Consider the following 23,070-nt stretch of genomic DNA (forward strand, 5'->3'; position numbering starts at 1 on the left):
CCTTTGAATGGCCTTAAAAATTGATCTAAACACCATACCAAGCTCTAAAATCTAGCACATTGAATCTTTGCTCTGCATACTTGTACCATGTTGAATCTCATCTCATGATGAATTTAGGGTCAAAAGATATTGACCGTCAAAGTTGACCTCTCAAAACTGACTACAATAAAACATGACAAAAAACACTAAATTGCATTTGGATTTGGCTTTGAAAACTGGGGCATTGGTTCACTGTCATGAGGAAATTATGAATCCAAGATTTGGGCTCATGATGAATCACAGGGCACAAATGGTAAGTGGTCAAAGTAGGCTACTTGGAATTGCTGACTAGGAACAATGATAGAAAATCAATTTTTGGAAATGGAATTGACCTGGAAAAGTGTTCAAATGGATTTTTCAAGATGTAAAATCTGGCACACTTAAAGTATTTTTAGAGGACAACATAGTGGTATAATCCATTCAATTTCACCTATCATAGATCAAAAGTTATAACATCATGAATAAGGGTACCAAACAATCTGCACTTGCTGACACCAATAAAACTTTAGAAATTACATTTGGAATCGCGCTTGAAAACTGATCAAATGGATTCGTCATAAGCTGAAACTTGAAACATAACAAGTATCTAACATCTACAATGCAAATAAAAAGGAATTTTAACATTTCAATCAACTAGATCAAAATTATAATATGTCAAACAAGGCATCCCAGAAATATGATCAAATTGCATTAGCATGAAAACAATAAACTACCAACTTTGAGGGATTCAAAGCCTAGTCAAATGGACTCAAAATGACTCAAAATCTGAAACATAGGTTCTTAGGTATGGACACTAAATACTACCAAAGTGTAAAGTCATGAAACATTTATGGGTGCAAGATATTTAGATGCAAACAAGGCCTCCTGTCAGTGTTTGACACTTTGGTAAAAATGCAGATTTTGCAATTTACTCAAAATGAGACTTCACAGAATGACTCGGAATGACAATTTAACTTCATGAAACACTTAGACAAGTTGAATGCAGGGTGTTAGAAATATTAAACACCTCTTGGGGTTCTCAAGTGCAACTGGGTACACACTCATCAAAAAGTATTCATAGGGCTTGAAATTCTCAATAGTGCTCAAAATTCAGGCTACAATTTTGAGTGCCAATAGTGGCTCTGTTTGGGGATGCATGTCCCTTGTTGGCACAGTAAGGATTCAGATCTTTGGAAGAAGCAAACCACACACCTGACTTCAAAAACTTCTCTCGAATAGCTTTATTGAAAATAGGAAACAACTACCACTACTATGTACAAATGATGACCCCGGGCCACTGAAATTCAACAAAAACTTTTACCTCTATTATATACCTGATTCCCATTAACATTTTCATGAGGTAAACTATGATTCTTACTCATATCAGTTTCACCAATTAGATACACATCACTTGGAAAAACAAAATCATCACCATTACTTTCATAGTGCATATGAAAACTTAACATAACTTCAACCTTTTGCTCACTATGAAAGATAAAACCAACATGCTCATGAATGCCAACATCAAACTAAAACTCATCCCTACTGATTGATTCCTACATGTTGTCCACCAAAAACACAAAGTGCTCAAATTCAACTTCATAGAAAGAGATATATATCATGAATTTTCAACTCACCTCGACTTTGCATTTCTTCAAGTGTTGCCGGTTGGATTTCAAATGAGCAATCAGATTTATATTCACACATAACATCATCATCAAAATCTGAAATTTCTTCACAACCACCTGATATATCTTCACAATTGAAGTGTTGATTAGTTTTTACCTCATAAAAATCATAATAAAACTTACCATGAGGGACATGCTGATTTTCAAAGACAACTCCATCAAGTACCTCATCTTCAAACTCACAAAATGCAACATCATTAGAAGATTCAATATCACAAATGGAAGAATAATATTTTGATTTATTACACCAGTATGACAGTGTATCACCATTTACATCTAACCCAGCTAAATCTGAAACCTTTGCATCCTCTTCAAACAATGGGTTAATGAATCCATGCAAGGATCCTCTTTGAACCCTTGGATGAAACATGGGTTTCTCATCATCACAAGCTTCATCATATAAAGCGTTAGTATATACATAAAATTCACTACCCATTTCATCCTCATGGAGAGTTTCAATGTATGAAGAAAAGCCTGAATTATATGAAGATTCACTTGCTATTTGTTCTACCAAACATATAGTGTCCATAATTACATTCTCTTCATCATCTTATTTAGGGTAACCATCTTGGATAAACTGTGATTCATTTCTAAACACCTCATTATATGTAGGATCTTTATTGTCTAAAGTAAAAGCACCTGACAACCCTTGATTGTAGTCTTCATATTCAAAATCATTAACATCAACTAAACTCAACATTTCTTTATCTTCATACCTTGAGGACAAATCACTCTTAAAATATTCATTGGCTAATTGATTTGTATGATGCAAAAACTGAGATGCATTTTCCTTTTCAGATTCAGAAAAAGAAGTCATACCTTCACCTTCGGATGAATGTTCACTTCCATCATTGTTTTCTTCTTCCCAATCAGCATCTGACTCATGTGAAGGTGAACATGTAGTGTCATTTTCCTGACTTTGATTTGAGTAACCACTCTCATCATCTCCTTCATATGTTGCCTCTTGATAATACATCGGATCAACAACTTTATTGTCATCACTCGAAACATGAATTTTAGCTTCTTCATACTCACATTGAGATGACTGTCTTTCAAATTCAGATTTAATAATGTTCTCAACATGATGTTATCTATGAATAAGATAAATCATTTCTTTCATATCCGATTGATCAAGTGAATCCATATTATCATCCACTATTGAAACATTACAAACATGTGAACTCTATTCTTCTAACTGTGACTAAGATAAATGTGACTTACATTCTTCATCATGTGTTATCTCTCCATGGCATGTCAGATCAACAACATCAAACTCATGATCGGAGAGATAATTTTCAGGCTCTTCACTTGCACAAGATTGAGATCTAGGTACAACAATTTCATTAGCAACATCATTAGGTACATAATCAACATTACAAGAACTCGCTAATGTAGCTAATCCTTGATCTACAATATCAACACATTGCTGATTTTTATCAAAGGATGAAATGCATCTTACTGCTATAGCATCAAAAATATATGTATCTTCATTTGTAATTGAACTAACCTTCCTTATACATACATTTTGATCTAAATTTTCAATTTGATTGAAACTTATAGCAGGGGTGTTGATATTTTGATTTGAAATTGAAGCATCAATATCACCTTCATCCTTTCTTTCCAATACATTATACCGACACATATTTTTAGCAAAATGACTTCTACTCAATCCATATTTCAAATTATTTTCAATATCCCTAGCAGTCATAAAAGCCTAATATAATGTCTGTGGTTCTTTATCCCTTAGTAGATAGTTCATTTTCTTGTCAAATGCATCAAAATAAATAGATAAACACATTTGATCATTGGGTCTATAACTCTTAGGGATTTCATTCAAGACTCTTGCAAATTTGATGTTAAATTGAGGAACCAATTCACCACTCTCAATGTGAATCCTCAAAAACTTATCATAAGAATCAGATATACTTACCCTTTCTCTAAATTGCTCCATGGAGGTTGAATGCAACTCACCCAAAGATGAAATAGAACACGTTGGTAGAAAAGAAAACCAGTCTCTAGCATCACCTTCCAAGGTTTGAACAAATAATTTCATGTGAATGTCATAATGAGCAATCTCATAGTCACCCATCAAATCACTAAACAACTTAACATGATGACTAGCTGAAACAAGATGGTTCCCACTAAACTTACACAAACTTTTTCTAACATCATTAGGAATGACATTCGAGAAACCATGAATATATCAAAATTTAATGGCATGTACCTCTTGGTAGAAATAGATCTAGGAATTTCACTAACAGGATGCATATTAGGTGAAATAAAACTTGACATTCTTTCAAAGGTTCAAAACTCATTCACCATTAATACTTAGATTCACAACTTGTAGCTGATCTATATAACCTTCTACCAAATAATTTCTCTTCAAATACACTTCACAAACTTAATACAACAAGCTGAAACTTATTCTCATGAAATGTATAAAATTTTTCAAACTATTCTCCTCTTAGTGTTGGAAATACCACTTGATGGAGAACACATATGTAGAATTCACTTTCATGGAAAATGAATCACATGAAAATATAAAATACCTTTAGTGTAGCTACTGAAACCTTGATCTACTGATTGGCCTGGTGCTATTCTCAATTCCTCACACCACTAATCATATCCTTACAGAGTCGCCATCTCCTTAAGGAGAACTAAATGAAATCATTAATGTGATTCATTTTTACATTTGGAAATCTTGTGACAACAGATCAAACAACTATTTAAAACTCATTAGTCAAGAACTTATATAGATCTCTCTTCTTGCTTGAAACTTCACATAACTTTTAGATCTTCCTGATTCAATTGAAAACTCTTTGAAAACATTTATACATAAATAGTTACCTTAGAGGATGAAAGAAAAAATAGAGCCATTCTTGCTTGTCTTTACAGAGAAGAGACCCCAGTAGACTTAACAGGGCAAGCTTGAGAAATCACTCCTAAGAAATATGGGCTTGGTCTTAGACTCACGAAGTATTTTGGCTGTAAGAGAACTGGTCCTATTGGATGCAATAATAATGACCTAGTTGATCCCATCAAGGCAATAGCTCAAAGAAATAAAGATACAACTGGTCTAGGCTTTAAGAAGGTTCCCTTTCATTTGGGAGCTAACAAATTCATACCAAAACCTTAAAATTCATCTAGAAATGAGTCACAAGATGGGTCTGATACTCAAGAGGAACAATCTAAGGATGAGGATCCCTTTCCTTATCTTATTCTTCATGATCTTGCTAAATTCTTTGTTGAGCCAGATGAATTTGTGCCATGTGTCAGCACTATAGATGATACTGCTGATTCTTCTAAGGACAATACTGATCAACCCAAAGCTCATTCAGAAAAGGGAGAATCTAGTCAATCATTGCATATTGAATACTTATGTAAAAACCTCGATGATGAAGGAGAGTATGTCCCTATCACTATTGAGGAATTCTATGGGTTATCCCCATGGAGTGCAAACTCTCATGAATATGAGTTTGAAATTCTCTTTGATGTAACTACTAATAAAGACATTCACCAAGTTCATGTCTATGAAAACCAAATCAAAGTGGGTGAAATGTTTAGGGTTAGGTTGGATGGGTTTGATCTAACTAATGTCCTAGAATTGTTAACTACTGATGGTAGTACTCATAGGCATTCAAACACACTTGTGGATGAAACCGTTGTAGGTCTTGAATTACTGGTCCAAGCATTCAATGATTATACTATGAATGCAAGTGAACCTACCACAACACTTTCACTCACACATCCTGAGCTTATAGACTGGAACCCTAATGCATCTAGTGAAGTCCTCACGTTCCAGAATAACTATGCTCTTGCCTACTACCTGAAAGCTGTCAAACCTATAACGTCTTCCACTAGTGAACAGAGCATCAACATGACTGAAGCTAACATCAAATATCTCAGTCATACAATTAAAAAGAAGAAAAATAAGAGGTCCAATGGTGAAAACCACATTATGACAGTATCGAAACCCAAAAAAGTAAAAACAAAAGATGTATCCAAGGGTGAAAACCCCTTTGAGGCACCTGTAGATGAGATATTTGATGCACTTCCAAGCCATTTTCAAGAGAGATCATCATTTTTGATAGAGCCAACATAGCCGATCAATTTGGGTACAAAAGAAAATCCTATTATGATACATCTGGCATAGTCACTGTCTCCTAAAGAAAAGAAAAAATTGACTAGCTTCTTCTGAGAAAAGAAGATAAATTTTGCTTGGACATATTCTAACATGCCAAGATTAGATCCTAATCATTTTATGCATCATTTGTCCATTACACCAGACATCAAACCAATTAAACAAAAACTTCAAAAAATGCATCCTCATGTTGCTTTGCTCAACAAAGAAAAACTAGAGAAGCTTCTAAAGGTAGGATTCGTCTGTGCAATTGACTACACCAAATGGATATCTGACATTGTTCCAATCTCTAAGCATGATAAATCTATCAAAGTTTGTACTAACTTCCATGATCTCAACTTAGCATGTCCCAAGGATGATTTTCCACTTCCCAATATTGATATGATAGTAGACATGACTACAGGCTATGAGATGTACTCACTCATGGATGGGTTTTTTGGTTATAACCAGATAAAAATTGTACCAAAAGATCAGGAGAAGACTACTTTTACATGTGCATTGGGAACCTTTTGCTAGAATGTAATGCCATTTGGTTTTAAAAATGTTGGTGTGACCTATCAGAGGGTAGTCACTATAATTTTCAATGACATGATGCATAAGACCATGGAGGACTACATGGATGATACCTTGGTCAAAAGTGCAAAGCATAATACTCATTTGTAAGATTTGGGACCCATCCTAGATCACATGGAAAAGTTCAGTCTTAGGCTTAATCCAAAGAAATGTACATTTGGCATCACATTAGGCAAGTTACTAGGATACATTGTGTGTACGAAAGGAATCGAAGTGGATCTAAAGAAAGTTCAAGCAATTATGAATATGCCTCCACCTTGAAACATCAACTAAATGATAGCTCAACAAGGAAGACTCCAATCTATTCACAGGTTCATCTCATAGTTGGCAGATAGATCACAACCCTTCACAAAAACTTTACATAAGGGTGTCAAATACAACTGGAGTTAGGATTGTGAACAAAGTTTAATGTAGATCAAACAATATCTTGCCAATCCACCAATCTTGATGCCTCCTATCTATGGGAAGCCCTTGATTTGGTACATTTTGGCAACCAAAACATCTCTGGGAATCCTATTAGCTCAAGAAGACAATGATAACAAAGAGAGAGATATTTACTACTTGAGTCACACATTGATCTCTTAGGAGAAGAATTACAATATTATAGAGAAAGCTTGCTTAGTAGTTGTTTTTGCTTCTCAAATTTTTGAGGCACTACATGCTTGCCCACACTATGTAGCTTGTGGCTAAAATAGATCCATTAAAGTACTTGCTCAGTAAGGCAACCCTTATAGGAAGATTTGCTAAATGGGTCATGATACTTAGTGAATTTGACATCCAGTACGTTGAACAAAAAGCCATCAAGCGATAGGCAATTGTAGATCAGCTACTAGATGCACCTATGTAGAGTCTCCTACCAATGAACATTGATTTCCTTGATGAGTTAATTTTGACACTCACATAGTGAACGTGGGTCATGTTCTTTGATGGGTCCTTCACACAATAGGGATCTAGTGCTAGATTACTCTTCATAACACCACAAAGATATTCATTGCCCAAAGCATACAAGATTTTGTTCCATTATACAAATAACATTGTTGAATACGAGGCTTTGATCAATGGCATGAAAATTGCAGCTAAATGGAGAGTGGATCAGTTAGACATCTTTGGTGATTCTCTATTGGTAATCAACCAAGTTAATGATGTCTATCAAACAAAGGATGAGAAATTAATTCCTTACAAATGCATGGTTGATGACTTAAAGAAGTATTTTGCACACATCACTTTCTAGAAAATTCCTCGAGTAGATAATAAAGTGGTTGATGCTATGTCTACTCTAGCCTCCTTACTACAGATGCCTAAAAATGATTTTTTACATGAGTTCTTGGTGGAAGCGTTACACTACCTAGCCTATGACACCCCTGATTCTAAGATGATCTATTCTATTGTAGGACTAGAGTCATCTTGTTACCATCACATCTATTCCTATCTCCATAATCAAACCATTCTAGAAGGTCTAACCTAGAATAAGAAATGCAACCTTATCCATAATGCTTCACATTATGTCATTATTGCTGATGTTCTATATAGGAGAGGTCTCGATGGAACACTCCTTAGGTGTTTAGAACCTAAAGAGTCCAAATGCACACTAATTGACATTTACGAGGGCATTTGTGGATCCCACTCAAATGGCCTGACACTACCTCACAAACTCCTTAGAGCTAGTTACTATTGGCCTAAAATGGAGTAGGAAGCCATCAAGTATGCCAGGTCCTGCAAGTAGTGTTAGCTCCATGGAAATGTGATGCACACTCCAGCTAGAGAGCTGATTCCCTCTACTACAACATGGCCATTCCAATAATGGGCCTTCAACTTGGTGGGTCAGATTCACCCAACCTCTTCTAATGGACATAAGTTCATTATCATAGCTATAGACTACTTCATGAAGTGGGTAGAGGTAGTACCTCTCACAGTCACCAATAGAAAAATTGCAGCTCTTTTTATCACAAACTATATCATCTGCAGGTATGGTGTACCGTCCACTGACAATGGAGGACAATTCAAAAAAAAAGACCTCAAGGAATTATGCAAGAAATTCAAAATCACACAACATTGGTCTTCCATTTATTACACCCTGGGTAATGGAAAGGCTGAGGCATCCAATAAGGTGATTCTCAAAATCCTTCATCACACAGTTAGCAAATCTAGGAGAGACTCACATCTCTAGAGTAATCCAGCCTTGTGGGCATATAGGAAAAGCATCAGGACTCCAATAGGTATAATGCCCTTTGCTTTGGTTTACAGAGTGGATGTTGTACTTCCAATAGAGGTCAAGATTCCTACTTTGAGAATCTCTATGAAGGGCCTTATTATTGATGACAATTACAAGATAGCTTGGCTTCAAGAACTAGTGTTACTGGATGAATGTTGACAAGTGGCATGTGATCATCTGCAAGCTTATCAGCAATGAATATCAAGAAGCTACAATCAAAAAGTCAGGCCACGTGACTTCTAGTTGGGTGATCTCGTCCTAAGAGAGAACCCTAAGAATCAATAGCAATAAGTCCAAAAAGGGAAGTTTGAAAAAAATTGGCTTGGTCCTTACATCATTACTATAGTATATGGATCTAGCGCCTACCAGCTTTCCATAACTAAAGGAGCAGTGCTCAAGGAACCTGTCAAAACTTTCCACCTAAAGTGGTTTTATAGTTGATCTAATCTCAGTAGCTCTTTGTACATATCTATATGTCCTAAAAAAATTCATAAAAATTTGAAAAGTCTTGAAAAAAATTGTTACCCTAGTGAAAATCTAGCAATAGGCACCTTGGTAACACCAAAAAAAAAAAAGAAACTGAAAAATTCAAAAATACAAAAAAAAAAGTCAAAAAGAGAAAAATACAAAAAAAAAAATTGAAAAAACAAAAAAAGCGCCATTGGTGAAAACTTAGAAATAGGCATTATGGTAGAAAAAAAAAAGAAACCCTACCAAGAAGGTGAAAACCTGGTAAATAGGCACCTCTTGTTCCTAATGCTCCATCTCGCAACGCATCTTCTAGCTATCTATACAGTTGCTTTACTACTTTTCCTGCTTTCCACTCATGTATCCATGGATTGAGTCTTGTTACAACTTGGGGGCATTCCCCTTTAGTGTCATAAAATCTCTTTTGTGATAGTCACCAGTTGTTCTAGTTGTGTCTGCCGACTATCACCAGTACCACTCTTTTCGAGATTCTCCTCATAGAATCTCTTTCGCAATAGTCACCAATTGTTTCAGCTATGTCTGCCTACTGTTGTTTGGGTCATGTCTTGAAATTACTTTATGGAATATCTCTCTTGCATCAATCACCATTCATTATGACTATGTCTCTCTACTATCGCTCAAACCTCTTTAGGTTCTTTGTCTTGAAGATTCCTCTTTTGACCTCAGTCACCAGTCATTCTACCTATGTCTAGCTATTGTTGTCACCCTACTAAAGAAATTTCTTTCATCCATATGCTGGACACTGACACTTGACATCAATCCCAAAAAAGTGAACTCAAAATGACATACTTGTTTGGATGTGTTGAACATTTTATTTTTTTTCTTTGTTTTCACTTTGTCATGTCTCCTTGAGCAACTTGATGATGTCATTTTTGACTAGTGAAGTAATGACTGGGGGCATGATCTTTTCTTTGCTTTCTATCTATAGCTTAGTTCCAATTAATTGACATATTTCTATAAGAGGGGTGTCCACTATAAGAGCCTCCATCTCATATTGGATGGCTAGGTGTACCTCAAACCCTTTTAATGGATATGTTAATAATGTTGGTTCTTCTCCTCATCTGTTGGAGTAAACTCTTCATGCTATAGTACATACTAATACTCATCCTATTAAGTGAATGTATAGGTCACTATGAGTATACCTAGCACATTTTTGTCTCAAGTTATGAACAAACTAAATACTTAGCATAAGATGGATCTCTCATGTGTTTGGTGTGCTCACCATGCAAGCAATATTCTAGTCATCCTAACATTTATGTTTTGATGCTTATGTTAACTTGCTAAAATAAAAGGGACAAATGTTCTAGTCATTCTGGCTTCCTATGCCTCAAATGCTTACATTTAATCCCGACAAAATTATAACATATGTCCTATTCATATTTCCATGATTGCAATGTTAGTGGGAATTTTACGACATATGATATTTCATCCTATGCTCAATGATAATAAATGGTTGAGACTTGGTAATCAAACCTAGGGTTGCATTTAACAAAGTATTGCATTACATACTTCACTTGCATAAGCATGCTATTCAATTGCAACTCTATTTCATCCTTTGTGGTGGGGGACTATGGATCTCTACAAACGTATCAAGATTCTCCATGACTGCATAAGTGTTTGGTTCTTTGGTTCATATTCGCATGCTCCTTGAGGGGGTACCTATCGCTGTCAAATAGAAACATGAAACACTTCATGAGATGTCAGTTCATTTACATATGCATTACACTCATATTATGTACATATCCATTACATCACATTTCACATTTCATAATCATTATATAAGCATCTCATATTCATTTTCATTTGCATGAAATCCATACATCAACATCACATTTGCATCTCATCCAAGTAACCATAAAAACATCTCATGTATATCAAAGAAAAGATAAACATTAACAATGACATGAACACAAGGCTACTCAATCCAAAAATCTCATATATATATATCTCCAAAATTGTGTGTCATTACAAAAAATGAGCACTATCAGTAAAAAATGATACAAAATGGTGTTGGCACACCAATCAATACATAACCAGAATCAAAATTAGAGGTAAGAGCATCATATAGCTAGCCATGTCCTATACCATCCGCCCTCTAGCTAAAGGAGGCAACATATCTAGTCTGGCAAGAGGATGTCTATCCCTAGAATCTCAAGCATACTATGAGAACCGAGGAACCTGCTGAGCCTCATCAGGCACAACTATAGAGTATGTTGCAAAGTAATAAGCTACTTGAGCCATCTACAATTAGACCTCATCCTACAACACCTCTATCCTCTGCTCGGCAACTTGCACTCGATCTCATAATCGCTGAATCTCCTAATCCTGCTTTGCAATCCATGCATCTCTCACTGCTACCTATATTTGTAGCTCTCTAATATGTTGAGATACCTCCCAAATCTTCTCCCTCTATCAGTGAAATGCATCCTATGATTCTATGGTAGGCTACTCCTGCATCTCTTCATTGAGAATCTTAGGTGCCTGCTCTGTGGGTGCCTACTCCTCCACCCTTGGCCTATGTCACCAACTCTACTCACCACCACTACCACCTACACCTAGATCTGACCCCATCTGATGTGGGGGAATCTGCACCTATCTGGCCCTTTGTCTCACTTATGGTGGTGGACCCTGTGGTTGTGTCTACTAGGGTACCTACTGCTACTGTACCGGCTATTGTACCAGTCCTTGTACTGGTGCCTACTAGGGAGCCTATGCTATTGCCCCTAAGGGATCTATAAATTGTGGGAAAGGGTGACTAATAAGATATGCCTAATATATTGGCATCACCCTTGCATTTTCTACCTCTAGCAGGTAGTTCCACTATGTTGTAACTAGGTTGCGCACATCAATCATGGATCTCCTAGCATCTAGTCTCACCAGCCATCCTCATGTTAGGTCCCAAGCTACCCATGCATAGGCATAATACTCTTGGGTGACATCCTGTGGGATCCCATTCTGTCTCCATACTCATGTGATGGAAAACTATTCAATGATCTATGTAGTCCTACTCACCAGTGGCTATGAGTAGAAAATCAACCCTAGCTCCCTAGGAGCATTGTACCAATCCTTTGTCTCTCACCAGGACCACCATATGACAGAGACCAGGTCATCAAGATGGGTCCTCTAGTGATCCATCTTACCTAGGCCTATTTGGGTAATCTGCCCCCTATATCTACAAATGTAAGGCTCTGCAGGCTTGTGGGCATCCTCAAAAATGGGTAATGTGACTAGTAGATGCTCCCATGCCTAGATCTAGAGAACATATACACCAGCGGACATACTCTTCTACTCATGATATACTATCTCATGCATCTCATAAAACATATAGGTGAGCATGCACTAGCCCATCCAAATCTTTCTGGAGCATCGAGCATCCTCTAAAGCAAAATACCCCATCCACACTCCAACCTATGCTATCCCCTATCTGGCAATAGGAAGAAACTAATAAATATGGCCAAAACTAAAGCCAACCTATGTGTCTACCCATATGTATAAATGAGCTCATCAAAGATGATGGCTCACCCAATTGCTAGCTGTCTCTGAAAAATGGCACATAAGGCCTCTGTACCTACTTGGGGCACCGTGTCATAGGCTACTCTCAGCCCATGGAAAGGGATCCATAGAATCTTGTAGATGTCTTTAGGGGTGATGGTCATCTCTCCCTAGGGTAGGTGGAAGGTGTTCATTTTTTAATGGAAATGCTCCACCAAAGCTGCAACAAGCAATGATTCACCAGCACTGCTAGGATCTAGCATAGGGAACTCAACCCCAATCTATCAATATGGGCCATGTTGGCCACATCTAGACTCCACAAAAAAGCCCCATATAGTGGATAATGTGATCTAAATGAGACATCATCGAATACCTCCTGCACACATGAACAACAACAATGCACAAATAGTCAGTACTCACTCAAAAAGTCAAAATGACAACAAAATAAGTGAAAAATCCAAGCTAAAACATCAACAATACAATTTTTTTCTTAAACTATTGTCACAGATTTTTGGATGAAGGTGTATTTCATCACGTGAGAATTCATTTCTTTGCTAGAGATTATGCATCTTCATGTGAGAAATCAAGTCCTCGCGTGAAGAGATACTCACCCATGAGAGTAATTAAATCTGCATGTGAAAAGAGACTAACTCACATGAAGAATCAAGCTCTTACTTGAATAGAGATTATTTCGTATGAAAGGCGACAGCCCCTCAAGCAAAATTCTTGCATTCTTCACGTGAGAAATGGGTACCTCCTGTGCAAGAATCCCCATTGATGCACGTGAAGAAACACTGAGTTGGTGAATCTTCCCACAAGAAAAGACTACCTTCACGCAAGAAAGGACAGTCTTGCATGAACACCAATTGATACTTCCTAAAATATGCTAAAACATGCAATAAATGCTCTCAAAAAGCATGAAAATGAAAGTACGAAGGACAATTATTGATCACTCACCAGTGGTCTGTAGTCTTCTGGCCGGCTATGTTGTTGGGAGTGGTTGAAATGATGATATCTTACATTTACTACCATCTTCCTCTCATAGCTCCTATTCACTAAAGACAAAAACACAAATGATTTGAAAATGATCCCTAGCGCCCTTATGTAGGTGTTGACCTAATTTTTCAAAGTGCTCCAATTTGCACAAAAATCACCCCCTTGGCTAATTCGATTACTCTAGACCCATTTTTGGGATTGGATTCAAAATCTGACACACCTAAGCACCTTAAAATCACACTTTAAAATTTTGGAATTGATGCGATTGAACGCTTGTGCAGTCTAATTTTTTTTGATATTTTAGGATTTCTAGAATCTTTTCTGCTCAAAATTCTTCATATTTTCAAAATTCATTTTGGAACTAGTCAACTCAAGTCAACTATACTCAATTTTGGTCAACATTTGGTCAAACTTGGTCTTTTGGACCTCAAAAACATGTTGAGTTGACTCTAATTTTTTTGCTAATCATTCTAATCTCTTCTACATTCTATTGAATCTTGTATTCATTTTTATCTATCAATCACACTAAATCTCATATTTCTTTCGTATCTTTTTGTATACTGCTTTACATCGTATTTTTGGTGTGTCATCTTTCAATTTCACTCTCAAGGGGGCAGGATGATTACATCATTGAACTTGAATTTCAACTCATTTTGAATCTCATTGCTTGGAGCATCTGGTTCCCATCTTATGTCCTCATCACTTGAGGCATCTTATCACTGGGGGCATCTTATTCCCCTCTTTTTGGCATCTTTGTCATCTCATAAAGAGTTCAATGGATAAGTATTGAGATAGTCTAAAACCCTGACTCTTGAGGATCAAGCCTCGTTCTGGGGATGATTCTATGACTCATAATTTGATCTTGCTATCTTTTATCAAATCTCAGGTATTTAGATGTTCTATTTGGATCCTTAAAGGTTAAGCTCCATTCTGGAGATAATCTTTTGAATGCTATCAATTCAAGTATCTAGATGTTCTATCTGGATTCTTAAAGGTTAAGCTCCGTTCTAGATATAATCTTTTAAATGCTATTAGTTTAGGTATCTAGATGTTCTATATGGATCCTTAAAGGTTAAGCTCCATTCTGGAGATAATCTTTTAAATGTTATTCAATCCCAAGTATCTAGGTGTTCTACTTAGATTCTTAAAGGTTAAATTTTGTTATGAGGAAACCTGTTAAATGCTTATTAACTTAGGTATCTAGGTATTCTGGTTGGATTCCTTAGGATTAAGCTCCATTCTCGAGATGGTCTTTAAAAGCTTATCAATTGGTCTCCATGACATTATTGTCGGAACCAATCTTACTTCTTGATCTATGCATCATACTTTTTGATTTTCTTTGAATCAAACGTACTACTCACACATTCATTGAAAGAGGGGCAAAATGTAATACTCCAAAATTGGCATAGTGCCATAATACCAATTTTGGTCTATCTAATCAATGCTAAAGCCCTATGTCACTAGGCAATTCTTATTTTGATATCCACTACTTGACTTAATTGTCAGATGCAGAAAACCCTAATCTGCATTCATCATATTCTTAATTTAATTCCTAAAGTATTGATTCATATTAGTCACATTAAACCTATTTGATTAATTTAATTTAAAGTATTTATACTTTATTAAAATTAAATTATTACCTAAGGCTAATGTACTAAGGAATTAAATTTATTTAATTTAATAACTATGCTTATTTTGAGCAATTGAATGTAATTATTCAATTAAATGAAAAAGATATTTATGAGGTCATATCTCATTTTCTTAAATTAAATATCTTTCCTAAATTCTATTTCTCACTTCAAAATAGAAATTCTTAGTTAACTACTTCTCGAATTAGAATTGATTCAAATCACTAACTCTCACATTGAAGTGAATCTAAGTTAACTATTTCTTGCACTCAAGATTTGAGGTAGTTGACTACATCTATATTTGGAATCTTCCATTTTAACTGAATCTTTGCTTCAATCCTAACCATTCATCAAAATTGATCTTGACTGTTGACGAATTCAATTCTATTTAAGAGACCCATCATTCCTCATTGAAAAAAGGTTGAATTGAATTGCTATCGAATCATTGTTGAATTGCATACTCATCTAAGCTCATTACATTTTCATAGACTTTAATTTCCTAGATTAATGATGTTAGGAATAAGGTGTCTCAACCTTGTATAATTCCTATTCTTATTATTTGTTTTGTAAAATGTATCTCTTGCAAATAATGTTGATGTGTCGACATCTTGAATTGTGTGTAAGGAGATCATGGCTAAAACGGCTATGACGGATTCCTATGACACGAAAGAGCTATGTTAGGAGGATTCAATGATAGGTGAAGACATGTGGCAACTAAGATATTTGAGTATTGTACACTCTACCCCAATAGTGGGGTTCAAATTTTTTTTTGGGGTTCCTATTTTCTTGAAGAATGGTAAAACCCTAATACGGTTTACCTCTGGGAGTAGCCCTAAAGTGAAGTGCATGTTATAAGCATTTTTAGGGTTGTGAAGAGATGTGATGCGAAAAGGGTTTATTGTTGGTACTGTGAGTAGCTACTGGAGTCTTCTGTTGTTGATGTTGAACTTGCATTGCAAGTGTATTGTAACCTTGTGTTGAAGATAATACATTGTGCAGGTTCTGAAGGGGTGGGGTTGTTTTACCAAAAGGTTTTTCCCCATCGAAAAATCTTTGTGTTATGTGTTTCTTTATCTATCTATTTTCTGTATGCATGGTTGGCTGCAATATTGTTGTTTACATGATATTGAATCTATAAGTGTAGAAGATTTTAAGAGGATTTGCATCATACTTTCCTTATGAGATTAGCGTAGGAAGCTATTTTCACACCTGAGTTTCCTTACAAATGACATTTAGTTTTAATATGCATACATTTAATCTAGTTTGTTTCACAAAGTTCTTAGAATAATTGCATAATTCATTTAGATTACTTGCATATTCATATAGATTAATCATCTTTAAAACCTTCGTTCTAGAATGGTCTAATTACCTTTACCTCAAATATGAGAGCATAAGTAGGTAAAATCCACCTAGAGAGAAGGCAACATGTCATCTTGCATGACTCATCTTTGGTGAATAATCTCATGTTCATTCCAGGATGAATCCACATACAAGGACTGTGTTGAAGTGTGTGTGTTAAATAGAGGCCACATTTACACATATACAATAGCCCATGTCAATAGCAATACATGGTACATTATTCAACTTTCTTGATTGGTAGAATTTATGTGTAAGGCCCACATTAATATTCTACTATAGATCTTGATGAAATAAATATGATTAGGAGTTAATAAGGTTATGATTAACATTTTTGATTACTAATAATGATTTATGAGATCCTATTAGAGTCCGATGTAGATTTTGATTATTATAAGGTTGATACCCTATCCAATAACATTAGGTTGATACGATAGGACTACACTAGAATAAAACTCAACATGTTCAAGCTGAGAACCTAGTCATGAGATTCAAGGTATGATTTACTAGATAATTAGGGGACATAAATTAACATTCACTCTTGTAAAATGAGCATAGATCCAATGATAACAAAGCATAATGGTTTCACTCATAGATTAGTTTTTAAATATGATGACATAAATTGGAAACATTCAATGGCATGAGAAATTAACCCTAGGGGCACACACACCCCATAATGAGATAAAAAGGACATTGTTAGAAATATTACTTTGGTCAGTTGATTTGGAAGAATACTGGTAACAAGTTTGCACAATAGTGATTTTCACTTATATAATAAGATCCATTTTACACTTTTTAATGATTTAATAGATATGAATTTCGTGTTTCATTGTTATGATAGACAAGGATTGTGATGGTATTTAGAATGGTAATTTTGCTATGATAAGAAAGATTAATGTTATATAGGTCTTGAAATTTCAATGTTTTGAATAATTTATGGAAACGATTAGATGGAAGATAATTGAATATGTTAATGCAATTAAGTGACATTGGATTATTTTGCACTTATCTACCTATATTTCTATATTATTTCATGGGGCTACTAACATTAAGTTGAGTGTGCAGGAAAGTTCAAACCAATGTGAACACGGTAAAGCCAAGGTGAATCTTTGGAAGATTCAAAACCTCGTTGTATTATGTTTGTTTTGTAATGTGATTGTGCATGGGTTTTATAAGTTTATAGATTGTGATTACTTAGAGACATGTCACCATGATGTGTAAGTGTTTTAATGTGTGTGTGTAATTTGACACTTGTGTTGTCTATGTGTAAATGACATGTCATATAGGGTTTTGGGCATGAAGTCACTTAACCTAAATTTAATCCCCATTGTGAGATTAAGTTAACCCACCTTGGTGAGTGTTAGGATGAGTCACCTTCATGATGGAATTCAAATTTAAATTTTGTAGGAACTTTAGAGAGTCTAAAAGTGGCTCCCAAGTGTAATTTTGGTGAAAATAAGTCTCCCACATGGTAGTAGTATAGGTGTGGGGTCCAAATATACCCATAAGTTGGTATAGGGGACTTAGGAGACCCTCTAAAGTAGTCATTTTCAAACCAATTCGAAAATTAGAGTGTTACATGACATCTTTCCTCATTCCACCACTTGGTTAAGTTCCTATTTGTAGAAAGGTAGAAAGGTGTAAGAGGGGTAAGTGGGGATGGAAGTGGAGGTCTTTTAGGGAGCTTGTGCCAAACTTAGTTTTTTGTTCACCCACTCTCTAATTGTAGAGACACTTAGGGTTTGAAGAAAGAAACTTGGAAGAAAATAAGGGAAGCTCTCCATCACCATTTTACATAAACCTAGCTTGGAAAGAGGTTAGTGCTTCATGCCGTGTTCTCTCCTATCTCATAAAAGTTGAAAGAAGGAAATTGGAAGAATGTTTTTGTAAGATGTATGTGTTTGCATTTGGTATGTAGTAGTTGTTGTATATGTAAATGAGCATGTTCGATTTACTTTTATTTGATTTTGTTTCTTGATTTTGTTGTGGTGGATTGAATGTTGCACTGGGTGTGAAGGCTTCACTCACCCTTGGGAGGGAAGAGAAGCCTTGGGGTGAAGGGGTTAGTTGGGCTTTTCATTGGAGTTCAGAAATCCTCCTCTTGGAGAGGGGATAGTTTTCATGGAGTATGGGCTCCATTGAAGTCATATGCATTTCTATTGTTCTATAGGAGGTATAAGTGAGGATATTTGAAGAAGAGTAAGTGTTGATAGCCTTGTTGAGGCATGTGTTATTGATAGCTTCTATTGTTCTATGGGAGGTATAAGTGAGGATATGTGAAGAGGAGTAAGTTTTGATAGCCTATTTGAGGCATGTGTTATTGATAGCCTCTATTGTTCTATGGGAGGTATAAGTGAGGATATGTGAAGAGGAGTTAGTGTTGATAGCCTTGTTGAGGCATGTGTTATTGATAGCCTTGTTGTGGCATGTTTCCTGGAAGAATTATTGAAATATTGCAATTGCAGGATTTATTGTTTCACAAGGATATGGTATTCTCCTCCTTGAAGAGCCCACCTTCACCCAGTGTTTTTGATTCCATCTATGAATAATTGTGCAATCCTTGGTTGGGGATTGTAAATGTGTTGTTAAAAATGTGGTATTCATGTTGGTTCTTGTTATTGTGATGTTGTTTGAATGTATCCCAATTGGGCCTTGTTTCCCCTAGCGTAGGGGTGGCCTCCTTGAGGCCTAGGTTGGGAGGTGAGCCTCCATGATTCCAAGTTTTGAGTTGTTGTGCAAGTTATGTGAAGATGGATTCCTTGAAGATGTTAGGGTTTCACCCTTGACAATGTTGGAAAAATCCAATGTGTAAAGAGAGACCCATGTTTTATGTCATCTCAAATATATTGTGGTCTTCAAGTCCCATTGTGATTTCATTTCTATGTAAGAGAGTATTTCCATCATGGTGTATTGTTTGAAAATGTGTAAGGAAAAGATTTAGTGATGGTAAATACTTTACTTGTAAGAAAATATCTATTGTGAAATTTGATGTAATATGATGAAAATTATGTATTAAAGATTCATCTTTTTTGTAAATCATTAGGTGGAAATGTTTTCATAAATGTTAGATGGAATAATATTATAGATATAAGTTGATCAATTAAAAAATAGATGTTGCATTGAAATTTTATAGGTTATGCAATGGAATATTGTTGCTATACTTGATAGTTCATTGTTGTATGAATGAAAATTTGAGCATAATGGCCTTCAAGTTTAAAATAAATTTGTAGGTTGAGTTAACATCATTACATCCTTAAACATGATCATCAAATACCATGGTAGGATAAGAGGAAATATATAGTTTGGGTATAATACATATTTTCCAATCCATGAAAGAAAAACCTAGCTGTAGGTATACATTTCCTCTCTAGAAAATGTATGGAGAAAGTAAATAAATCCCTTCTCATAATATAGAGTAATAAAATAATCAATAGCATATGCTCTAGAATCAAGTATATTAATATAATAATAGTATAATATAACTCCTATAACAAAACATATACATAATTAAGTTACCACTCTTTCAAAGCGAAACTAGTACCTACCCCCTTAGTACTAGGTTCCTTAGTCAATTTCTAAAGTCATCATATTTCTGAAACTGACATACCTTATTTTTAATTTTTTTTAAAGCAAAAGTGGGCTAGCCACTAAATATATTTATTAATAAAATTGGTTCAAAAATCTCAACCAGGAAAGAACCAGAAAGAAAACTTGGAATCATCGCTTATATATAAATTTACATAAAGATATTTGTCGATATTCACAATAATTATTATATCGACAAAATTGAAGCTCATAAAAATATACCATTTTCTAAATTCTACCCATATGATCCACTTCAAAAACCTCAAGATATTACAACATTAGAGGTAATTGAATCAGACAAAAAATATATATACATTCAACCTATAGTAATCACTCCTCCATAACAATTTTTTGCATTCGACCCTCTATATATCCTTTGAAAAAATGACAGATGCTTATCTTGACCTCACACCAATCCAAGCAATCAATAGTCTTTACTGTCTTTGTCTCATCATTGAATTTTCCATTAGTGATTTCCCGCATAGCTCGCCACAATACCATTGGCTTCCAGCTCAAATCAAATGTACAAAACTTATGCTAATACAACAATCATCTTGACAAGGTACCAAGGAAGGCCCTTTTGACCTAGGATGGTTAAGGCTAAATGAAGTAACCCATGAGTCACTTAAGATGTTCAATGATTTATGTAGTACATCTTCAAGATACCTCTCTGCAGCTTCACACTCGTACCTCTTCAAGATACCTCTTTGCAGCTTCACACTCACACCTCTTTTCCTCAATGGCCAATTCAACAAGATACTTATCAGGTGGTAAGTGTTGATAAGTCTACAGAATATTTAATACAAGTTTAGTTTTACTCTCTAGCTCTGTCTATTTATCAATCATTTGAATCAGTGTACCATGATTTATCTCAGGAGAATATCCCACTTTGTTCAATGCTATCTTAAAATTTGTAAGCTGCATCACATATTGATTTTCTTGTAAAGCCATAATCTTCAAGTTGTGTTGTCTCTACTAAATTATGTCCTCATGATGACTTGCTTCTTTTCAAGTTTAGTCACAATTCTCTTCAAAATCATGTTTAATAGCCTTATGGCTATTCTCCTCTACATATATCTTACATAGTAGAAGATCTCTCATTCCTTCTCAATTCACTATCCTACAGATTTAATGAATTTGCCACCATTCCTATTACTTTAGTTGAAGCCATTGCATTCTAAAAGAGATCCTCAAATGCTAATCCACACTATCCAAGATCGCTCTCACTCTTGCAGTTTGACTATGGTATTTTGAACTATTATAGGCTCACCTCTAATCCATTACTTTTAAAAATGTTGAAGACCTTCTTCTTTAAAATTATGTGCGGTAGGAGAAAATAAAAAATTTCCATTGCTGTCATTTCTACATGCTACTTGACGTATATCAAAAACCTCCTCACCAATTTTAACTCCTTCAATCTTCCTACGCTTGTTTGGTCTTTCTACAATCTCAGGTTTGGGACAGCTGACCCAAGAACAACATCCAAGAAATCAGCTACTACACTTAACACATGAGGTGATTACCTGTAATGTTTTGCAAAGTTTATGTAGTCACACATATGCATTGATAGAATGAAAGTGTTATCTCTCAGTAACTTCAAGTGAAATCTCAATGTAGATCCTATCATACACTCCCACATTTTCCTTGGATGATCTTTGACATTTTTTGTTTCAGCTGTCAAAAAAAATTGTTTTATATAGCCAAAGCATATTCCCATAGTAATGATGCATTGTCTTCTGAAGAAAAGAAGTATGGATAGCACCTAAGTGCTCCCTAGGTAATAGCTGGTAGTGGGGAGGATGTAATTGCTAGAACTATACCTTTGCTATCTCTAACACATGCCTCAAGACTTGAGTTACCTAAATTTTCTCTTGAAATGCCATCAAAACTAAGTTTCACTACACCCGACTTAGGAGGTAGCCATTACACAACTGCTCTATCTATCTTGGACTGTTGATTGTTGCTAATTCCACTCCCCCATGGAATAAGAAGATATTTTGACTCTTGAATAATGAAACTATCCCAAATTGAGATTGTAGGATTGATTTTGCATCTAAAAAGGCCTGCATTAGTGACTTCCGGTATAGACTTTTCAATGCAAAAATAAAATAAAATAATAAAACTCATCAATGAGTTGAATCCAAAAAAAAGAAAGACTAATATACATATAAGCAAGTCTTCAACATTATTAAATTTTTTTCAAACATAGAGAGACTTCCCAAGGCTGACCACCTTGGAAGTCTCCCAAACCACCCCCTTCCTCCTCACACATGAGAGGACTTGGCAAATGTGCAGATTTTAAATTTAAAACAGCAAGAAAATTAAGGGTAATTGATATTGGTAGAGGAAAGTCTCAACTTGCCAACTTTCCACATCACCCAATATCATAATGCCTAGGGAGGATTAGGGAAGTACTTTGGACAGAAAACCATGTTGGAGGAATGTTGTAATTTGAATTTGCCTTGGGATTTTATACTAGCACATGCTATGATTTTTGATTTGACCATCTACCTTGGGTTTGGTTAAAATAAAGGGTGCTTGCATAAAAGAAAAGACTAGTCCACTTTTTAAACAATTCATTTCCATCCCAAGTATGTAGGGGAAATAAAATTGCAGCAAGGTGTCCCTTAAGCCTTGTCACGTGGACCTAGGCAGGAGGTGGGTGAGTTAGTGGGCAGCCATGAATGTGGGGAGTATCTATTTAATATGAATGTTTTTTTTGATGGTTAGTAAAAGTTAGATTAGTTAATGTTAAATTTTTTTTGATAGGACATTTTTGGTGAATATTTTTAGAGGTAAGTTAGTAAGTAGAGTAGGAAATTAGGATAGGATTTGAGATGATAGTTGATGGGGTTAGGAATATATAAATATTAATGTAGTTTTTTCCCCCCC

General features: G+C 35.4%; 1 pseudogene; it reads right to left on the bottom strand.

Moving 5' to 3' along the window:
• Positions 1-2,256: 2,256 nt before the first annotated feature.
• LOC149570673 (AUGMIN subunit 1-like) overlaps positions 2,257-23,070 on the bottom strand; it is a 31,401-nt pseudogene continuing 10,587 nt past the window's right edge.

Source organism: Cupressus sempervirens, chromosome 3 (genome assembly GCF_028749045.1).
Source record: "Cupressus sempervirens isolate cs-2001-9-10 chromosome 3, ASM2874904v1, whole genome shotgun sequence".
Taxonomy (NCBI): domain Eukaryota; kingdom Viridiplantae; phylum Streptophyta; class Pinopsida; order Cupressales; family Cupressaceae; genus Cupressus; species Cupressus sempervirens.